Genomic DNA, 20,485 nt, shown 5'->3' on the forward strand with positions numbered 1-20,485 from the left:
CACAAAGAGTATAATAAATTAAAGAAATACTTCACTAAATGACAATAAGTTGAGAGATTCATTTTTAAAACTTGGCAGAAATCTTAATTCACTGGGCAAGAAGAAATTTATTTTCAGGTTCTGAAAAATTGTTTTCATGACTTGTACCTACACTTTTCAAAATAATCAATTCAGTTATGCCTCAGTGACAATAATATATTCTATGAACCTGGTAATATTTCAAGGAACTCTTCAAATAAGAGCCAACAGCAACAATCAAACTAGTTTAAATGTGATAAATTAATTCACATATACTAACTGTCAAAAACTTGTCAAGAAAACTTAGGCAGATGGGCTGAGAAATAACAGTTTAACATTGGCAAATTCAAGGCTAGTTAGTCACATCAAATGTGAACAAATGTGCATACATAGTGTGTGATACTACACTTATGGTAGTGGAAAATGAAAAATAACTGGGGGGGGGGGTAATTGTGTAATCAGATGTGAAGTTCTCTGATCAATGCAGACAGGCTGCCAGGAGAGCTCACAGGATTTTGTCAGTGATATACAGGAACTTTGCTAGACTTGATTATCCCATTGTACAAGGAAATGATTAGGCCACATCTTGAGGTACTGCATACAGGCCAGGAGGACTCGTTAGGATGTAGATCTGCTGGAACGGGTGCAAAGAAAGGTAATGAGATTGGTAAAGGGAACAAAAGGGTTGGCTTACAAAGAAAGGCTTCAATTCTGCAAACAGCAGTCTAGAGATTAGGCACCCACAAAGCGTTCTGATTGAGGGGTTTAAGGCATTGAATGGATCGAGCAAGCTCAATGCTGATGACATTCTTCTTCTTGCTCAGATTACACACATGATGGGATATAAATTCAAACTGACAAAGGATGGTTGCAGGATAGATGTGCAGAAGTTTACGTTCTGCACATTTTATGATAATCTATTCCAATAATCAACCATCAACTTCAGCGAGTTGGTGGTTAACTATTGGACCAAACTTCCATTTGTTGTTATTGAAGTGGGTAGTTTCAATAAATTCAAGGAAGAACTAGACAAAATATCAGAGAGGATTGACATGTGTGATATGGGGAAGTTTTTTTCTTTTTCTGGTGCTTTATAAATTTGCTTTATTGCATCATATGCCACTACTAATACTAATGCCACTGCCTGTGTGAACAGAATTAGGACAGATTTTTACATTACTTCTAACCAGAATGCTCAAACGGTGGTCATCAACTTTTTTATAGTGAGTAACTTTTGTCAGTTTGATCCTGGGTTTTAAGCTGAGTCAGTATTCAAAGAAATTTTTATCTGTACATTTAACAATTCTTATATTATGATATTACAGAATTTGTACAAATTACATACATATATGCACTGTAATAACCTTATATCTATAAAATAAAAAAAAGGGGACTTTTTAGTAAAATAGACTTACTGCTGATTCTTTTCCTTTGAAATATTTGGAGTATAATTAGATGATTTCAGCAAAACGTAAGAATTTAAATTTCCAATAGTTAACCTGTTTCAAGAAGTCACAACAAAATTCATTTGTGAAAATACTTGCTCACATTTGTAGCTTGAAAATCTAAATGAAATAATTTTTTACACTCATGCTCCAATTATAAAAAAGAATAAGGAAAACCACGAAAATTTCTCTCAGATGCATTCACAACCATTTCTAAATTTATTAAAGCTACATCTCCTTATCATCAATAAAATAATGAAAATATTTCTATCTTTACAAATTAATAAGCATTCAAATACTGAATAATTGTTACAATTTCCCTATCTTCAAAAAACATGATTTTCTTAGAGCCTACAACTATGACAAATTTTTACATTTGGATGTACCGATGCCTGGTAGGTGCTAAATAGTCGGTGCAGCCCTAATTCTGACCACAGAGTTGAGGTACTCCAGCAGAAATAAAATAAGAGTATAAATATATTGGTGAGAACTATCTTTTCACTGATTCATAAATATTAAATTTTGCATAGATATTCAACTTGAATTATCATTGAAAATGAGAAAAGTGTTTATAATAAACACTTTCTCATTTTTTTATATGGCTAAATTATCTAATATAATTTAGACAAAAGTATCATTCAATGCAAACAAATTTCTCAAACTATTGTAACAATGGAATGTTACATGATTTGATTTTTAGAAAGAAATTGTAATTTCTCAAGTGGGTCAACAAAATGTTCTTGAGGGTCACTAGCTGACCCATTGGTCATAGGATGAGAACCACTGCTCTAAAATTTAATGTTATTGTAGATGAGCCTTTTTTTAAGAAGCCTGTTGTTAAACTTAACTACAGAAAGGATTTCATCAGTATTGCAGGATATCAGATCCCAATGGTGGTACTATTTGATACAAGCAAATTATGCCTCCTAAGTGTGGTCACACCAGAGGAGGAATGTCAAGGAATGTCAAGTTGGGATTTCTACAAAGTTAGTGCCTAGCATGATTTCTTCTCAGGTACTTAATATCACAATTATCCCCACCAACATCAAACTCTCATTCTGTAGTGGTATAAAGTAATTCATTTAGCTAAGGAGGATGGATTCTCAGAGAACTGATTCAACCTGAAGACATTTATCAATCCCTACAAAATGATTCTATTTCACAGGTTCTATCTTGACAATCAAGGAATCTTTAAAAAGAAGTGAGATTCTAGAAGTGATGACCTATTGTGGTCATTATACCATAAATGATTTCATATATTTTAATAATTATTATGTCAGGAACCATTTGGGTCATCTTGTGATAGATATATCACAATAGAATAAAAGAGATTTTTTTTTGGAACACTATTAAATAACATGTTTAAGAATTCATGAAGACCTATAATGACAACCAAATAAGATGGTTTTCAAAGCAAAGCTCCTTTGAAAAGTGTTCCCTCTCTATTTCAGCACCAGGTGTTTTGACAACACCTAGTGCCAAGTTATTTCAATGGAATAGTCAACAAAATCAAAAGCCTGAGACAATTGCCAAGGTCGTAACAGACTGGATTTTGTGCCTGAGATCCTGCTTTGTAATAAGGGACCAAAGCTGTCAGCTCAGTCTGAGTTCATCCTGCAGCTCTAAGATTTTAAAGGTGAAAAAAAACTCTTTTCACACCATTCTATCCACAGTGTAATAGAAAAGATGAACAGATACAGAAAGATATCCTATCCAAATCTTTGTGTTGAACATAAATAGGTACATTTATGTTCCTATTTCCAACACAAGAAATGGAACATTTATCATTTTCAGGTGTTGTTCACTTTCAATACTACTATTCATAATAGCAAGGAGAAACTACATCATCTTTTATGTACAAATAGGCTTTCAGATTATCTATACTCCACAAATGTGGACACAGGGTTTAGGCAGATGCCAAATTCCTGATGACATTGCTACAAAGTTCAACCTGCTTAGATCAGGTAGGCCAAATTAACAAGTACTACATTTTTAAAGGTTCAAACCCCTTAGAATAGGTTATTTTGTCTCACTGAATAATACCTTAATAACCAAGGTGAAAGATAAATTAAAGCAAAAAAGTAAATTCTGAATTATGAAGTAACCATAAATTTATCACCATAAATTTTAGAATCTTGGAAATTCACACTCCGTTCATTAATTAAATGGCACATTTGGTCAAATAAAGGAGATATTTCTTAGTCAGAGGAGACACCATTCCCAATTTATTGAGAAATGATCCCATCCCTAATAATGAATCTAACAATAATCAGAACACTACAATGACTACAATTATCAGTCTCTAGTAAGGAATTCACACCCAGACTGCACCTTCATTGGATAATGAAGATGAGGATAATTCACCTATATGTATTGAAATTTCTCCATTTCTGTTGCAACATACAGAAGCATATAACTCTTCCCTTAATGGAATATATACATAAATCAGATATAAGTTCTTGTAGCCAAATCTCTCCTCTACCCATTTAAGGGTTCTTTCATCAAGAAAATCTATGAATTGGCATCCCACTTTCTGTTCCCCCAGGAAGACAGTGATAATCATCAGATTATCACTGTCTTCCTAAGGAAAATTAACATTGCCCAGCTGACCAATGCAGTTAAATACACTTCCCTTAAAAAAGACAGAGATGAAGAAATAGCTCTATTAATGAACATATTTCAAAACAGGAAATAACCCTTATGGTCGTTAAATAATGCCTCACAAATAGAAAAAAATGTGATAATGAGAGGACACAAGGCAAAAATAGTCAGCCACAGACAGGTCTTCCTTACAGTCAACCTTTTCACAAACTTCTCTTCAATTTATTTAAGAAAAAAAGATAATTTACCATTTTCAGCAACCAATAAAACACTATATAGATTAAACCCAAAAAACACTAAACTCATTGGCAATAAACAGATTTTCAGTGTTGTTTATGCTGCACACATACATAATAGAGAAACAGAGTTTAAACTGGAAATCAGTAAAATGTTGGCTATGAGGACTTGTGTTACAACAACTTTTTCTCAAAGTGATGCAATTTGTCAATTTATCCCCCTATACACCTCTTAATATTCAGTTTTAAATAAGCATTTAAAGCATTATCCCAAAACAAAATTCACACAGAGACATCATCATTAATACTGATATAAGATTGTATAATACCCAAACAGGAAACTATTATTTAAAAAAATAATTAAGAATGTTATCAATAATAAACTATAATATGGAAGCTGTTTTCTTTCAACAGTCAGTGTGAACAATAGGGAAATAGAGTGGGCCAGTAAATCAGAGTGTCTTATAATGGGAGATTTTAATTTCCCAGATATTGACTGGAATTTGGGGGCTGGATACTCACACACTAGCAGGGCTTTTGTGGATTTATTGGATGATTGTTTTCTACATCAGCATGTTCGGGAGGCAACTAGAGGGAGTAATACTCTTGATTTGATTATCAGCAGTGATTCTTCATGCATCAAGAATCTGCAGATAAATGAACCACTAGGTGGCAGTGATCACAGTGTGCTGAAGTGGGATTTACTCAAAGAGGTAACTACCATTAGGGGTAAAGGGAAGGGTTATTGCTTTCGTAAAGGCGACTACGATGGACTGAGACAGTATTTAAATTCTATACAGTGGGACCAACTGATGATGTTACCAACAGCAAATTCAAAATGGGAAGCATTCAAAGAACTTATCTTGGAAGCTACTAGGCTTTACATACCAACTAAGAAATATTGTTCAAGGTTTAGGCCAAAATGGATGTCAGATGAACTAATGAGGCATATGGCAGAGAAGAAAAATGCATGGGATACTTACAAATTAACACATGACACAGAAGCCTATGATAGATACAAGTTGATATGCAACCAAGTTACAAAGGAGGTTAGGCAGGCGAAGGCAGATTACGAGAAATCCTTGGCAAGGGATGCAAAGAAAAACAGCAAAGAGTTCTTTACTTATGTAAACTCTAGAAGGAAAGGGATGAATCAGATTGGTCCACTTGATATTGATGGGTCAAGTGTTGATGATCCTGCTCAGGTGGCTAACAAACTAAATGAATATTTTGCATCGACATTCACACATGAGGAGTTATTCAGCGAGGGGAATGCCAGAGGTGTATTCAACTCTAGCAGTAAGTTACAGAATCTTGAAATAACTGGGAGTAAAGTGGAGGAGAAACTGTTGAAGATAAACACAAGAAAGGCACCCGGGGTGGATGGGATCTATCCAGTTATATTAAAGGAGGCAGCAAAGGAAGTAAGCAAACCCTTAGCCATAATTATGAGAGCTTCCTTGGACTCAGGGGAGGTACCCATAGACTGGAAATGTGCAAATGTGACCCCAATTCACAAAGGAGGATCAAGGGCTGACACAAGTAATTATAGACCTGTGAGCTTGACTTCTGTTCCAGGAAAATTAATGGAGGCACTGGTTAAAGACGCACTGCAGGATCATTTAGACAAGACTTCAGTTATAGCTCAGACAGCATGGTTTTGTTAAGGGGAAGTCTTGCCTGACCAACTTGATTGGATACTATGATGCAGTCACAAAAGAACTGGATGCAGGGAATAACTTTGATATTATATACTTGGATCTTAGAAAGGCTTTTGATACTGTTGCACATGGAAGACTGCTACACAAATTGGAGCAGTGTGACATTGGAGGCAAATTGCTGCTATGGATAAAGGGGTGGTTGAGGGGGAGAAGACAGAGAGTGGTAATCAATGGACACTGCTCATCGTGGACTGATGTTATTAGTGGAGTCCCTCAGGGCTCAGTGTTGGGTCCATTATTGTTTTCTGTATTTATAAATGATATTGATGATGGTATATCGGGATTAATGTCCAAGTTTGCAGACGATACAAAGGTTGGCAGGGTTGTCAAGGACACTACTGACACTATGCTTCTGCAACAGGATCTGGAAAGGTTGAGCAGATGGGCTGAGAGGTGGCAAATGAAGTTTAACATTGACAAATGTAAAGTACTACACATGGGAAACAGCAACCCCAGAGCAACGTATCAACTCTATGGTACAACACTGACAGTGGTAGAGAATGAAAGGGACTTGGGGGTGATTGTGCAGGCAGATATGAAGTTCTCTGAGCAGTGCAGACGGGCTGCAAGAGTAGCTCATGGAGTACTGTCAATGATATACAGGAATTTTTCCAGCAGGGATAAGGAGGTGATTATTCCATTGTATAAGGCGATGGTCAGGCCACACCTAGAGTACTGTATACAGGTCTGGAGGCCTCATTTCAAGAAGGATGTAGAGCTGCTGGAACGAGTACAGAGAAGGGCAACAAGATTAGTGAATGGAACAAAGGGGTGCTCTTACGAAGAAAGGCTTAAGTTTTGCAAATTACAGTGTCTGGAGACTAGGCACCAGCGAGGTGATCTGATAGAGGTGTATAAAGCCTTGAATGGTTTAAGCATGCTCAATGCTGATGGGATTCTTCCTCTAGCTCAGAATAATCACCTGAGAGGGCATAAATTCAAATTGAGGAAAGACAGCTGTAGGATAGACGTGCGGAAATCTGCCTTTAGCCAGCGGGTGGTTGGTTGGTGGAACAGACTTCCATCCCTTGTGGTGGAGGTTGATAGCCTAAATAAGTTTAAGGCTCAGCTGGACAGGTATTTTGAACGAACAGAGGGGGGGTGAAGTGGAAGTGGTTTTTTTTTTTTTTTTTTTTTTTTGGCTGATGCTGCATAAGCTTGCTTTCTTGCATCAAATGCCTCTACTAATGCTAATGCTAATAGGCTTAACCAATCAGGCTGGAAGTGGTCTCAAATTGAAAATATTTCTTTCTAGGTGTGCAGAAAGTTGTTAAAATTTAAAAATTCCGAATAGTTTTATTTTACAGAACTGGCCAGTTTTGGAGTACAAATGAGAATAGTTTAACATTCACTTCATAGATGGAGCCACATGAAGATTTTTAACTGTTAAACAAACAGTTGTCAAAGTTGATAAGGCATTTTTTTCTGATTAACAATTTTCATGTTCGCACAATCATGTCTGTTGTTCCGAAAAAAATAAAATAATAAAATAATAATAAATAAATAAATAATAAAACTCTGATACCAATTGCAAAATTTTCGCAATGGGTACAGCTGGCTGTAGTCATTGCGTTCAATAGGCCTAACTGATTTGGTCTCAAATTTAAGATATTTCTTCCTAGGTGTGCAGAAACATGGGAAAATATAAAAATTTCGAATAGTAAAAAATCCGAATAGTTTTATTTTACAGAACGGGCTAATTTTCTCTACTAGCAGTGCCTACCGTAAAATAAAGAATAGTTTTATTTTATAGAAATAGAAATGAGAAAGCATGTACTGGCTTACCTGCTCACGACCAACAAACACAGACTACATTTCTTTATGACAGCTAGAGAAAAACTCTGCTACCGATTGCAAAGGGGTACTGCTACTAATAAATTAAGTTTGGCAGCAAATTTAACTAATATAAAAAAAATGGCTAGTTTCAAAAAATGAGAAAATAATAGTATAACACAGAGTGGACAAAAATGATTTTATGGTCATCCAAAATGAACAAAATGTTGATAAATTGAATAAAAGTTTTCAAGGCAATAATATGTACATCAGTGTGAAATTTAACCCTGTCCCAAAAATATTTTCACATTGAAAGTGCATAAAACAGCTAAATCAGAAATGTAAAATACATGAAAATTCCAGTATGATTTACTAGGTCATTCAAGAAGTCCCCCAAACATTTTTATTATTATCACTTACATAAACTTGAGAAATTATTAAGATCCATAGTGAGTATTAGAAATACTGCTACAGCTAACTTAGACAAATGCATTACACAAATTTTAAAGCTATTGATAGACCGATTTGATTACAGAATAGGAAACAGTGAACATCTTTTGGTCAAAGACTTATAATAGACACCCATGACAGATTGTTCTCCACTGATATTAAATCACACACAAACATTCATCTACAGAAAGCATTACAAGCTACTAAAAATCTATTAAAGAATACAGCACTTTTTTTTCTAAGAATGACAATGTGCTATTTATATCACTTACTGATATAAATAGCACATTGTCAGCACTTGCATATATCAGTAAGTGATATAATTAGCACGTTGGACATCCTTCTAGCTTCCAACTGGCAGAGCAATATTTGGAGACATCTGGCAGTTTTAAGTGTCAATGAAAAACAACAACATAATATCGCTAATGGCAAACTGAATTTCTTAAATTTAACTTTAGCCTGATGTGAAAACAGAATATTAACCAAGATTTGTCATAAAACCACAAAGGCAATTACCTGTATTTTAATAGTTACAGACCTCTCTCTCTCTCTCTCTCATGCACAAAAATCGATGGTTACTGTCCAACTAACCAATGCAGTTAAATACTCTCTCCTCAGGGAAGGCATGGATGAAGAAATAGTACTATTAACAAAATTTTGAAATAACGACTCCTCCTCATGGTTGTTAAATAACTTTACAAATAGCTATAAAAAATATGATAACGATAGGCTACAAACCAAAAGAAGTCAACCATGGATAGATCTTCCTTACATTCAAACCTTTCCCTTCAATTTATTTATGAAAAGCAAAAAAAAAAAGAACAATCCCAGATCACCAATCTTGTCTTCACTACACTTAGTCAAAGACATAATAGTATTCACATAGGCAGTACCTCTACCTCCTTACATTCCAGACTTTTAAAACAAAAGTAATTTAACCTAACCACAAATATACAGGCAGTTCCCGGGTTTACAAGTTTTTTTTTTCCCAAGTATCAACAAAATCAAAAATATGTACATTAATTTCAAAAAAATGAATGTTAAACATTCATAAATACTGCATTCCAAACCACCTGCATAGCTATACAATACAGTGTACCCCGCTTTACAATATTAATCAGTTCCAGAGACACCATCATATCATGAGAATATCGTAATGTGAACCCAATAACATGTTTTATGGTAATTAGTTTCAAGACCTTGGAACTTGAAATTTTCACTGTATAACTAAGCTATTTCTCTCTCTAAAATGTCATTTTTAAGGTCATGAGCATGACCTTAAGGCCATCTAAAAGGTCACGAGTGTGGTTTGTAAATTGTATTAGTTACCAATTCAAATCATTAAAATGCACTACACTTTCATCATTATCATATGTTCCATTATAACAATAAATTTTAAACACCTTTGTGATATTTTTCTAAAGCACATTTGTGATCATGACCATAAAACAGTAAAAACAATTTGCACTTTCCAGTTTATTGGGCTTTTCTGTTAGTGCAAGCAATTATAAACGGGTAGTAAACTCGATGTTATTGCATTGGCAAAGATACAGATAGCTGGAATTGTGTGGTTTTTTTATGTGAAATGTGTTTTCCCTTTACTGAAATCTTCAATCGTATAAAAAACATAAATAAATTTTCAGAATCTTCTCCTCATTCCTTTTTTTTTAAAGCTTCCTAAACTTGTTACTCCGCACGAATCATGTATTTGTTGCAATTTTTGTGTGCTGTTAAAAATGCTTATGCATGCAATCGTGAAATTTATAAATAAAAGAGAAGATTATCTCTGAAACAAACGCCTCTTGAAACATTTCTGAAGAAAACTCCTTGTGCAACAAATCAGCGAGTGTCGAGCCAATAATGAGTGATCAACGGCTGTGCATTTAATCGATGATAAAGAATAAACATTCTTTAACATTTGAAGTGGTGAAACCCATGTTTAGTCTCTAGAGCAAAGTTTGGCATCTCCCCCCCCCTACTTCTCCTTCAACCCATGCACGGTACTCAGTACTATAGGTTTTGATACCTTTCGTGTTTGGGGTTTTCATAAAAAAAAAAAAAAGTCATAAATAATTTCTTTAGTATTATGATTTGCTTGATTTTATAGGCTACGTTTTCATTTCTTTGGATAAATCAATCATTGTTTAAACAAATTAATTAACTAACTAATTTCACTGTTGATAACATAACCCCTGTTTTTAACATTATGTTTATGGGAAATAAATTCCCGCTTTATGAGTTTTCGCTTTAAGAGCATGTGCTAGGAACGAATTAACTCGTAAAGTCAGGAACTACCTGTATACACCATCAACAATTTCTATCAGAAGAATGGAACTTAAAATACATGTTTTAGGCACACATTTTCCCTACATCTCTCAACCACCCGAATTATGTCTCCAGGACCTTGACTACAAGGATAGGTACTTACGAACAAGCAAGTGAGTAAAATATGATATCAATTGAAAGGTAGCCCATTCTGACCTGAGCATTGTCCCAACATGTATTATTCATTTCACTGTAGCAAAATCTTCACATAAAAATCAACTTCTCCTGCAGTCACATTCTCAACTAATAAACTACCTTATAATGTCTTTGAACCTATTTTTTCCACACAAAATAACATGGTTATTTCCATTGAACAATGTCCATAGTAATATGGATATTGGTCATCTCCAATCGCTACTCCACTAATATAAAAGTATGTATTCATGATTTTGGTAATAATCGACCCAGGTTTAACTTACTTTATCATGTAAATGATTTCCTCTATCTTTTTTTTGTATGTGAGTGTGTGTAATTTACTTAGTATATTCTTGGTTTAAAAGTTATTCATAAACCAAATAGTCTTAAACAGTTTTTTTAAGAAAGTTTTTTAGGTTTTTCCCATAATGTATTGTATACCTCCAAGAACACAAAGGCTCCATTACTGCAAATCATGAGTTGGTAAACTTGTGGTATATGCCATATCTGAAAAATAGTCCAGACTTTGCTAAAGCAATTATAGTAAATAGGTAAACAACCATAACAAAGTTTTACCCTACACTCTGGTCAGGAATGGTTGGTTCCAAGAGCATAGGCGCCTCAGTAGCCAGGTGGGAAGGAGCAGCAGTGCGTAGCACATGCTTCTTGATTAGACCGGGGTTCAAGCCCGTCACCACCAAATACGGAGGATGCGGAAAGGTCAGGGAATGACCACCGCATATTCCCGGAGCAATATGGCCTTAGTTGCTAATGCTCCTAAAAACCAAATAACAAACAAACAAATCCAAGAGCATAAATAAAAAGCTTGTACAAATTGTTTAGCAAATTTTTCCACTCGACCCTTCAAGATCGGACCATCTATTGAAATTGATGTTTGTAACCTCGCACTTTCTAAATTTTTTTTATCCCCCCCCAGCTTATGTTCTTTTCTAGTGCTGATATAGAAACATGTTTATCCTTCCACAATGTCGATACTGTTGAAGACGACAAAGAAAACTTTTTACACACTTCAACATATTTTGCACAACGTTCTAACTCATGAATAATTCCGACTTTTTCACGAATCAAGAGAGACTTTCTTTTGTTAGTAGACATGTTTCCAAAGGAAGGGTAATTTCGAACTGATTTTACTTTAAAATGATAGTAAAGTGATCTGCATACAAAGTTCTTAAAGTAATCTGCATATGAAGTCCTGAAATGCATACAAAGTCCCATATCCAAAATTGTTAGAAGTCTCGAAATAAATTTATGGTTCACCAAATACAAGACAATCTGTAAATAGGGTAATGTGACAAGCAGAATGCCAATGCACTATTGTATAGCACCAATCCCTGAAAGGACAAGGTTATAAACCGGCCGCTAATCCGATGTGGGTGGTCATAAAAGCTAATTCACCCTTTTCTTTTTTGCCATTTCTAAGAATTGGGTTTTTTCAACTACCCGAGCAATTAAGAATGTTTGCATAGTTACCGAAATTTGCACAGTATATCCATGTACTATGCTTGTTATAACAGTGAGCAATTGTATGAGAATATGCATAAATTAAAATCATTATGGCTTTTTGCTCCTTACAGCCGTTATCTTGTTATTTCCATGCTCGTTATAACCAAGTTCAACTGTATTTGTTTTAGCTAATCTGAATGATGGGTTGTAATTAAATTGTTAAAATTCATCTAAACATCAGAATGTTTAGATGGACTTTAACAATTTAATTAACATAACACCAATGTAGCCATGATAAAAGATAAGAATACAATTGACTTAAATGAATTATATATTTGTTATTAATAAAAGGTGTGCTTTATCTTAAATAATTTACCAACATTTAATTAATAACACAGGGAAAATAAAAAATCATATACCCTCTTTTTTTTTCTAAATCTTTCATATATGTCGTTATGATATATACAGAATGTGATAACTTGGCTGACAAATATTGGAATGTGAAACTATTTTCTCTCCATTTTGGGTGAAATAAGGGTTTTTTTTTTTTTTTTTTTTTGGCTGATGCTATATAAACTTGATTTCTTGCATCATGTGCCAATGCTAATGATAATTTTAAAAAGCAGTGTCAGTCAGTGCAATCAGCCAAATAACCTAATTTATAATCTGACTACTCAATAAATTAATTTTAAATGTAATATTAATAAAACTTTACCTACTTTGCTCTTTACTAACTGCCTATTAAAAAAACTATCTCAAAAGCATGAAAAGTCTAGATCAGCGGTTCCCAAAGTGTGTTCTGTGGAACCCCAGGGTTCCGTGATAAAATTCAGGGGTTCTGCGAGACAAGGTGCTCTTTATCTTTCTTGTTTCATAAAAATGGGTAGGTATTTTAAAAAAAATTAAAGAATTTAAGTTAGGTAAAAAGTTACTCAAGAAAAATACATAAAAATTACGTTATTCATTATTTAAATGCATGAAATACATTTTATTATGGAATCTGAAATATGTACTGCAAAATAAGTAAGATCAATTTTAATCAATTGAGAGGGAATGGAGAAAAATTTGACAAGACAGCTGAGGAAATGTGTGTAAATACATTAAAAATTATTGTAGGCAGCCCATCGTCTACTGACTGTTATGTCACCGTACCAGCAGCATGGCCTGTATATTATAGTGTGGCCTTGGCCTCACGCGATCCAGCCAATCAGGACGTATTATCTTATTGTCAGAATATCCTAAAAGACCTAAAACAAAACATCACCTCATTACTTGTTATGATTTCATTAGAACTAGAACAAATCATTCACTATTGTCACAGTGCACTGTGGATTGTTGAATCAGTTTATTATTTATGATTATTGTATTTTTAACAAATTTATTCTATTTTGCATTCATTTTCTACTCATTAAGATTGCAGTTTGTGCTTTTATAAATCAAGTAAAACTCTATAACTAACTTTTTATAATCTTTTCTTTAAAAAAAAATTTAGATATAGGGATTCCAATTTAACAATGGATTGATGGTTAAAATATGGATCATTCAAAGAAACAGGTAAAGTGCAGCCATTATCAACCCACTGCAGGATGGAAGCCTCCTCAACAATTCATGCTGAAGGAAATGGACCATAATCTGCCACGCTGGTCCAGTGCGGGTTGGCAGATCGACCGTATTCAGTAGTCAGGAGCTTTAACCCCAGTCTACTCAAAGAGCGTGTGCTACTGCACTCCCGCTCCTGACCAGTCGGCTATGGAGATACCATTATCAATAAAACAGAAACCGTGGAATCTGCAGACGTAGAGATTTCAGAACTCACCCAACCATCAACTTCCGGTTCCGTTAAACTACAAGAAAAGATTTTACCATCTAATTTTGTGAAAACTTCAGTGAAAATACGCAAATTTGATAAAAGTTATTTATCATTAGGATTTACTAGTGCTGGTGACGAAGAAGCTCCAGATGTCGTGTGTTTATTTTGCAATAAATTATTAGCAAACAGTTCATTAGTACCAGTGAAACTAAGGAGACATTTTGAAACAAATCATCCGAACTATAAAGACGAGGACATTTCTTTTTTTAAAAGAAAGTTGGAAAGTCATGATAACTCCAAAAGTTTTATGCCAAAAAAATTTAAAATGGACAATGAGAATGTGACATTATCATCACACAAAGTATGTTATCGCATTGGTCTTGCCGGTGAGGCACATGTAATAGGTGAGTCACTTATTAAAGGTTGTGTTTGTTTGTTTGTTATTTGGTTTTTAGGAGCATTAGCAACTAAGGCCATATTGCTCCGGGAATATGCAGTGGTCATTCCCTTGACCTTTCCGCATCCTCCGTATTTGGTGGTGACGGGATCGAACCCCGGTCTAATCAAGAAGCGTGTGCTTCGCACTGCTGCTCCTTCCCACCTGGCTACGGAGGCGCCTTTAAAGGTTGTGTAAAAGATATTGTTTCATGTATGTTCGACGAAGAGTTTGCTAGAAAGGTTGATGTTGTATCTCTTTCTAATAATACTGTATCAAGGCGTATTAAGCATATCGCTAATTATACTGAAAATTAACTTGCATCACGATTGAAGGTTTGTGACACTTATGCTTTGCAATTAGATGAGTCCACAGACGTTGCGCAGGGTTGGCAATTTTACTTGTGTTTGTTCAGTATGACTTTAAGAAAAAAACTGAAGAAGATTTGCTGTTGTGTGAAAGTCTGGAACTAAACACCACGGGGAGAATATATTTTACCACGTTGATAATTTTATGAAAACACATGAAATAAGCTGGGAAAAATGTATTGCCATATGCAGTGAGAGCTAAATCAATGATAGGAACAATAGCTGGTGCTGTTACACAAATTAAGAATGTTGCAAGAAATTGTATCTCTAATCACTGCATTCTTCACAGATATGTATTAGTTACAAAACAAATTCCAGCCACATTGAAATCAGTTTTAGAAGAAGCAGTTCAAATTATTAATTTTATAAAAAGTTGGGCATTGCAATCACGGATTTTTAAAGCTTTGTGTGAAGATATTGGGTAGTCTTCACACCAGTTTACTTCTACATACGGAAGTAAGGTGGTTGTCACGAGGTAGAATTCTTGCCAGATTTTTTGAATTGTGGAAAGAACTCTTAAAGTACTTCACTGACGATAAATTTAAATTTAAGTTATCTGACAGATTATCAAACACATCGTGGTTATTAAGGTCTGCTTATTTAGCTGACATATTTGCAAAATTGAATGGGTCGTGCGACTTTACAAGAAAAAGAAATTAATATTTTTCAAGTCAAAGACAGGTTGCTGTCGTTGTCACGTAAATTAGAATACTGGATATCTGCTGTGGAACAAAATACTTTTGACTGTTTTCGAAATTTAAGTGAATTTCTCCAAGAATCTGAACTAGGCATAGATAACGAAATCCGTAATGACATTAGAAGTCATCTTCACAGCTTACCTGAATCCCTAATTAAATATTTTCCAGATATTAAGAATGAAGAATTGAATAATTGTTGGATACAAAACCCATTCAGAGTAAAAGAAAAACCAGAAGGATTTCTGCCAGAAGAATATGAAAGTTTAATTCAAATTAGCTCAGATTCTAAATTAAAAACTAAATTTGAAGCAGTTCCAATAACAACTTTCTGGTCTGATATACATGACGAATATCCTTATTTATCAAAAAGGGCTATTCGGTTTTTGTTATCGTTTACAACTATGTACATGTGTGAATCTGCCTTTTCGAAATACATTGTTACAAAAGCTAAATGCTGAATTACCAGATATGCCAATTTGATTATCCAATATTGAACCAAATTTTGAAAGGATATTAGAATCCAAAAAACAAAAGCATACTTCTCATTAAATCTAGCTAAAGTTTTATCAAAGATTCTCACACTGTGAAAAATATAAATATGAAACAAAGACAAATCATAAAAGGTAGTTTATTTATTACAGGAATTTTTTTTTTTTTTTTTAATTTTAATGTTTTCTAGTTTTTAGGGATGAAATAAAATTGAATGTTAACTTTTAAAACTGTTACTTTTCAGTCTCATTTATATAAATAAAACTTTGTGAAAATGTATTGCATTTATTTCAGTTTTTTTTGTATTAAAAGTTGTATCAAACATGTTTTCAATAAATGCCACTACCATAATTTTGTAAAACATTTTTATCCAAATATATATTTTTTAATATAATAACTATATATATAGTTAGGGTTCCATAATTTTTGTAACAGCGTATAGGTATTCAGCCACAAAAAAAGTTTGGAAACCGCTGGTCTAGATGACATCATCTCTAAATAGCATGTTACGCCTTTTAAAAGAGTAATATCTTATTTTATTTTAAACTGGACTTTGCAAATTGTAACTTTAAGGTATCCTGAATCTTATGTTTTGAAGCTGATCAACTTCAAAACAATACAAAGATGATCATCAAGGTAGGCATTTTCTAGCCATGCATAAATAGCATAATTTCATGTGAAATGCCTCACAATCTGCCATAATGCATTCACCGTTTGCTTCCATATTATTTATGGTATCAAACAAGAGAGCAATAAAAGGATTCATCCCTAGGCATACATGCATATGAAATAACTGAATATTCTGATATTGCTTTAGAAGAATATAAACTAAAATTTTTCCTTCAGTTTAAAATAATCATGTATTATTAATTAATCAGCATAGTCAACATTTTCTGAATCATATCAAAAGAAACATCCAATTTTAATATTAAACAGTTCAAAGGCAAAAGCTAATAAAAAGTCATGAGTGTTACTTATATGGGGGGGGGGGGAGAATCAACTATTCCGACCAAATAACACTGGTAATCTTCTTGAATACAAAACAGTATGCCACAGAAACAGAAGTAGCTGAAATATTTTCAGCTTCTTCTGTTTCGGTGGAATACTGTTTTGCTTTATATGCTCAGTTTTTTCTTTATGAAGATGGTTGGTTATTATAAAACATAGTAAGCATTCATTATGAGGGTGATGGGTATCTCAAACATCTGTTTGCCCATTACCACGATTAGTAAATAGTAGTAAATAATATACTAAACTTCAATAATCAAAAACATTTAACTCCATATTTTTCATAAAAAAGTTGGCACTTATTGGAAAAAAGGAATTTCTAATTAATTAGACAATCTTGGCTGAAACGTAAGTTTTAAATTCATTTTAGAATTCAATTCTCACAGACTTAAAAAAAAAAAAACATTTACAAAGTGAATTCAAAATGTTTGTTTCGTATATTTTGTTTAGTTTAACATAACTTCAGTTTAACATAACTACTTTATTGTAATAAACTACACTGTTTGGCTCAAAAAAGTGAAGTAAACTTTACTAATCTTTGATTAGTGAAGTTTAGTTAAGTCTCACATAATGCCTTTCATATCTCAGGCGGAAATACTGGTTTGTAAACTATGCACTGTTATTAGAGTACACAAATTTTGCATAAACCCTTCAAAAAAAAAAAAAAAAAAAAAAATTTTCTCCTGATCACAATTAAAAATTTTTCAAATTTAGTTTTTATTAAAATTAAGCCCAAAACCACAATGCTATATATATGCATTGTTAATACAGTTCCACACAACAAAAAGTTAACTTTCTCCCAACATGAAATATTTTAATTTTAAAATATTAAAGTTACCCCACTAAAAATAAATTTATAAATCTTAAAAAAAAAAAACTAAACTGATTTGACTAAATTAAAAAACAAAAAAATGAGTAGTTACTTTATTTACCTTCTCAAGAAGAAGTTTCATAATTCGTTTCTTTTAACAGCTGAAATAAGTGATTCACTAGGAGGGTTGTGTTGGCTTATAGTCCTAAACATCAAAAGATGCTCTAAAAACATCTTTTGATGTTTAGGTGGTTTAAAATAAGGAGTTTTGTGCACATAATTTATATTCATATCTAGCATGAGGATCTAGTTGGCTTTAACTGTTAATAAATTGGTTTATTTGCTACACTTTACATCAATTATCATCAGTTGATGTTATCTGTTGGTAGCAAACTATATTTCACAGGTAATGTAGGAAACATCACTTGCTCACTCCCTGACTAGACACCAATAACTACAGAAACACGTAATGGTGAAAGAACCCAGGTGAAGTAAAAGTTTATGGAGAAGTAGCTAATTTAACTATCACGAATCTGAAACTTGAGGTATGCTCTATCACATGAGTTTATCTGAAATGGACAATGTTACTCATCTTTTTTCCCACAATGCTTTGCTTTGTAACAGTGCACACCCATCAATGGAATAATGGGTGTGCCATGGGATAGGATCTGTTGCTCTATCTGATGGCTTTCTTTTGCCACTCTGAAAACCAGCATTTTCTGATTAAAAATAAAGTTCTCTAAAATCTGAAAGGCTGACATATTATGAATAGAGAAATGAAGGTGCAATAAAGACATTGTATTCAGGAGTGTTCACAGCCATGTTTACATATGCTACTGGAGTGTGGTGTCAGCGTGCTGCAAATATCCATATTAAGAGACAATCTCTATTCGAGAAATGTGATATTGTCACTGCACCAGTTCAGAAGGATCATGACAAACTGCTTTGAAAGTGTTAATGGGTGTGTGCCTGCTGGCCTGCTTGTCATCATGCACAGTCTGAACTACTGTGTGCTTCAACATGTTAGAGGAATGTGGGTGTGAGCACTAGAATGACTGCGGAAACCCTTCTGAGGCAGATGAGATTAGTGCTAGAATGCAAATTCTACAAGAGATTAGCAGAATAGATGAACAACTGGAGAAACAGGGAAGATGACATAAGTTTTTCTTTGAAGTAGCATTGTGAAGAGAAGTCCTGGTTAAATATTACATAGGTAAAAGGAGTAATATTAACATGTCATGGTCTGAGGGCTCACTTCTATGGACTGGGGCTGGATGACTCCCCCCCCATTGCTGTGATGAGGTAGAAATGACAGAATATATAAACTGTTTTTACATATACAGCTCGGGGCAGAATTGGATATATTACTACAAGGGATTGACTCAAGAGAGTTATGTTCATGTTCTAAAGAAAATTATATGACGTTTTGTTATAGCAAACATGTTTCAGTTTCATATTAATTGCTGCTAGATAGGGCAGTTCGCCTCCCTATGGTTGGGATGGAAACCTGGATGGAGTTAACATACTCCTCCATCCAAGGCTAAGAAACTGCACTGGATATATTTAGCAAGATCATGAAACTATAAAATAGAAACAGAAAGATGACAGGAGTAATAAGTAAAAAAATGCATAAGATGTGTATGGACTGTAATTTAGATAGCAACGTTGATGTTTAAAGTAACAATGTAATTTCATAGGTAAGGAGGGAAAGGTCTTTTGCTCATTCCCTAACAAGGCAAAAATTGGAATAGTGCAAAAACCCAGGTGAATTAAAAGCTTCCCTTTTAGAAGTAAGTAAGTAATGTAACCATTAAGGATCTGAAACTTTAGATATGCTCAATCAGAACAGTTCATAACCTTTTTTAAATTGAGTACCAAGTATTGTAAAAATACAACTTTCTAGTATCACAAAATTTATCAAGAATAGACTAAATGTTACTTGTCCTAATATCTCATTGATGGTATTACTAACACCATCAATGGGATATTAAGTGTGCCATAGGTTAGGATCTATTGCTCTATCTGATGGTGTAATTTTTCTGCTCTCAAAACCATCATTTCCTGATATTAATATGGATTTCAAATAAAGAATATTTTATATATATATAATTAATATTTAGATAGTATGAACCAGAGCTGTAATGCTCAATGCGTTCTACATTGATATCAATATTTGTAAAATAATAAGAGAAGTTTACCTCTATATAGTATGTAGAACACTTCCATATGATACTCTTCAGAAATTAAAACAAAAAAAACGAAAAACTTACATTAGAGTAACAAATAATTAAAAATCAGTTTAACTCAATTTAACACAATTAAAAATCAATTTAATGCAATTAAAAATAAGAAAATTAATTAAAAGAATTAAATGAAAAAATTACAAAACGATTTTCCTTCCTGAAGCTAACCGCTTTTCGACCATATGTCGTGATCACAGGAATGAAAATCACTTTTAATTATTTATTACTGATTTTTAATTATTTGCTACTCTAATGCAAGTTTTTCATTTTAATTTCTGGAGAGTATCATACGGAAGTGTTCTACATACTACAGTGAGGTAAACTTCTCTTATTATTTTACGATTAATTAATATTCATAAAACTATTATTTTATGTGGAACTTTATTGCGAATATGACTGGTGCAGATAAATCACTATACAATTTCACAGTGTACATGTAGAACTTTTTTGTGTG

The 20,485-nt window shown here is 33.5% G+C and overlaps 1 pseudogene; it reads left to right on the top strand.

Moving 5' to 3' along the window:
* LOC150090517 (zinc finger BED domain-containing protein 5-like) overlaps nt 1–15,442 on the top strand; it is a 78,166-nt pseudogene extending 62,724 nt beyond the window's left edge.
* The last annotated feature ends 5,043 nt before the right edge of the window (nt 15,443–20,485 follow it).

Source organism: Mastigoproctus giganteus, chromosome 1 (genome assembly GCF_048544385.1).
Source record: "Mastigoproctus giganteus isolate SK-2022 chromosome 1, ASM4854438v1, whole genome shotgun sequence".
NCBI lineage: Eukaryota > Metazoa > Arthropoda > Arachnida > Uropygi > Thelyphonidae > Mastigoproctus > Mastigoproctus giganteus.